Genomic DNA, 3,974 nt, shown 5'->3' with positions numbered 1-3,974 from the left:
TGCACATTATACTTGCATACATTCCCATACATCTCATGCATTCATGGATAATAAATATGGTATGATCGTGGACTTTCTAAGGGATTCAATTCTGAGCCACCAAGAATTGAATCAAGGCATTCCTAGGTGTATTTCATTCATTCATATTACAAGAGTTGCTGAAGGAGTACATAATGAATACTTAATCTTGAATTCCTCCCACTGGTCCCACCAATGCTCTTGACCTCCTTGTTCTTCTTGCAATCCAATTACATAGTAATCCTTAGCATACCAAGGCAAATTTACAAGAACTAAATAAATGAAATTATAAATAAAAAATATTACAACCTTTATAATACTTGCCCAAAATAAATTAAAATAATTTAATTAATTTACAACCCAAAGAAATATAAAAGAAATAATCTAATCACATTGGTCTTTTATTGTCCATGATCATCGATCATGCATATCACTATTTAACAATTAAATAAAACATATATACTTAAATTAAATTGAATATCTCATATTCAACTTAAAAATCTAGATTTGAATATGATTCAAACAAATTTAAAAATTCATATTTGAATCACATTCAAATAAATTTAAAAATTCATATTTGAATCAAAATTTAAATGTGTGATTAAAACTCCTAATTAAACACTTTAATTAGTCATGGGCCTCATTATGGGCCTTGGAACCATGCCCACAAACAAACCCAAACAGCCATGCACATGGTTGAATGGATTAAACCATGCACACCATGGTATTCTTCCTCAAGCAGCCACCTTTGTTTGTTCAACCAACAATGAAACAATCATCTCATGATCAAATCACATAATTAAATCATATAATCAACAATCTAAATGGAAAATATAGTGGCTCTGATACTAGTTGAAGGAGTGGAAGCATGAAAAACATAAGTTTAGATCATTGAATTCAAAAATTTTTCATCTAGGGTCACAGGCATCATGCAAGATTCATTTTTATCTATTTGATTTCAATGATAAACAGCATATTAAAACTCTTTTAATATGTTTTTAGATCTACATTTTTCATTTAAGATTTGAGATTTAACAGATTAATTCATTAGAACCCTAGATTAGATCAATAACAAGTGCACTAACCTTTTGATGCACTACAGTGCATTTGGCACCTTTGGGATGTGCCTAGGACACTAGCTATTGTCCCTCTAGCTTTTCCACACCAAGATTACTAATGGCAGCCCCTTGAGCAGCTTCTAAAGCTTTTCCAATCAACTAGAAAATCAGGTTTTGCCTTTTGAGAGATTACAGATATAAACAGGACACTAGAAACAATTTCTAGTATTTTTAAATCAAGAGATTGTTGGCAAATCTCTTTGAATTGATGAGAGATGAAGAGGATGAGAGGGGAGACGCTCAAAGGTGGCAGCACCAAAGAGAGAATGAGCATATTGTATTTTTTTCTTTTCATCATTTCCCTTATATAGCTAGGTCATCACTTAAAACCCTTGCCACAAGTCACCTTCTGATTGGCTCTAGGTTTAATTGACCCCATCACATTGTGCCAAGTGTCAAACATATATTTAATCTTGACTTTGATCATCTTACATGATTAAAAGACATATGGCAAGCTTATGTGTAGTGCCATATGTCACTATCTCATGGTACCACATGTCATCCTGTGAAATGACCAAAATACCCTTGTGTCTTAATTTTGAGTTCTCAACCCAAAATAATTATTTCTCTTCTTTTAATCAATTTATATCAAATATAAATTAATTAATTAATCTCTATTAATTAATTTCTCATAATTCAATTCATATTTAAACACTTTAAATATAAATTTAACTTATGTTATACATCCTATAACCTAGATTTGGTTTCAAGACATGCTAGGGACTTTGCAATCTAATTGCAAATCAAACCTATTTAATTAATCAATTAAACTCTTTAATTAATTAATTAAATCATATTTAATTTGGTGATTACTTGTGTATGTGTGTGACTTACTAGGCTCATCACTAATTAGCAATGAGATATGATATCAACTCTTAATATCATCAGAACTCTTTCATACCATAAATGATTTCTCTAAATCATTTTATGCACCTCATAGACCATGGTTAACACCTAGCATGGCATACCATAGCCACTCAATTAGTAATAAGGTTCACCTTAAATGAACATATAATCATATGTTACCATGCACTAGAATCTCTCTGTTACAAAATCCCAATTCGAGCTGGAGTCATTGTTTATGTCAAACCCTATTATGTTCTCTTTTAATTCCAGCTCTTGATTAAAATGATTTTCTCATCAGAAACTCTTTTCTGATTAAATCTATCTGTCTTGGCCAGGAACTTGAAACATCAAGAACAATTAAGTAAATATATAATTTTATTCCTATTTACTTAGGGTAACAGATTCTATCTTGATCAACACCTACTTCCATACATAACTAGTAGGAGCTAACACATGCCCATATACCCACACACAATACAAGTATGAAAGCAGTATCAAACTCAAACCACCTATATACAAGATAACTGTGTTATCTCAGGTCTAAAGATTATATGCACTGATATGATTTATGACAATGCATTCACAAGAGTAAACTCTATGTGCTTATCATAAATGCCACTGGTTCAGCCTACTTATCATGTATAAGTGCCTATCATGTTTGTTATATGGCATGAGACTCACCATTACATCTTATTTACATCTCATATAAATAACTTGGAAACAAACATGATATAATCTTTCTAGATAAGTCATGTCCTTATTGTGAAGTATCCTCTATTGTGAACCAATTTATGATACTTTGTGTTAGAAACACTGTCACTCATATTCTTAACAACTTAAGAATAATATTTCTAACAAAATGTCAATGGACCTTTTCTATTATATATAAATATATTATGTAAACGAAAAAGTGAAAATGCCTTTTATTAATAAAACATGTACAAGATACATACTATATGATATGCTCTAAGGCATACTACTAATAATTAAAAGACTTTTAACATGTTTTTGGATCTACATTTTCCATTTGTGATTTTAGAATTAACAGATTAATTCATTAGAACCCTAGATTAAATCAAGAACATGTGCACTAACCTTTTGATGCTCTGTGGTTGTATTTGGCACCTTCAGGATGCACCGAGGACACCAGATGTTATTCTTCTAGCTTGTCCACACCAAGATCACTAATGGCAGCCCCTTGAACAGCCTCTCAAGCCTTTCCAATCAATTAGAAATTAAGGTTTGCCTTTAAAGATGTTATAGATGCATACAAGACACTAGAAATGATTTATAGTAATTTTAATTCAAGAGAACGTTGGTAATTCTCTTTGAATTGATGAGAGAAGAAAAAGAAGAGAGGAAGAGGAAGACAAGGGTGGTAGCACCTCTTTTGAGAAAAACATATTAAATTTTGTTCTTTCATCCTTTCCCTTATATAGCTAGGTCATCACTTAAAACCCTTGTCACATGTCATCTTCCTATTTGCTCTTAGTTTAGTTGACCCAATCACATTGTGCCAAGTGTCAAACCTAGATTTAATATTGACTTTGATCATCTTATATGATTAAAAGACAAGTGGCAAGCTTATGTGTAGTGCCATGTGTCACCATCTTATGGTGCCACGTGTCACTATGTGAAATGACCAAATTACCCTTGTGTTTTAATTTTGAGTTCTCAACCCAAAATAATTATTTCTCTTCATCTAATCAATTTATATCAATTATAAATTAATTAATTAATCTCTATTAATTAATTTCTCATAATTAAATTCATATTTAAACACTTTAAATATAAATTAACTTATACTATACATTCAATAACCTAGATTTGATTTCAAACCATGCTAGGGACTTTGCAATCTAATTGCAAATCAAACCTATTTAGTTAATCAATTAAACTCTTTAACTAATTAAATAAATCACATTTAACTTGGTGATTACTTGTGTATGTGTGTGACTCGCTAGGCTCATCATTAATTGACAATGATATATG

Source organism: Hevea brasiliensis, chromosome 17, assembly GCF_030052815.1.
Source record: "Hevea brasiliensis isolate MT/VB/25A 57/8 chromosome 17, ASM3005281v1, whole genome shotgun sequence".
In the NCBI taxonomy this organism is placed as follows: Eukaryota; Viridiplantae; Streptophyta; class Magnoliopsida; order Malpighiales; family Euphorbiaceae; genus Hevea; species Hevea brasiliensis.
This window is presented reverse-complemented; position numbering follows the sequence as displayed.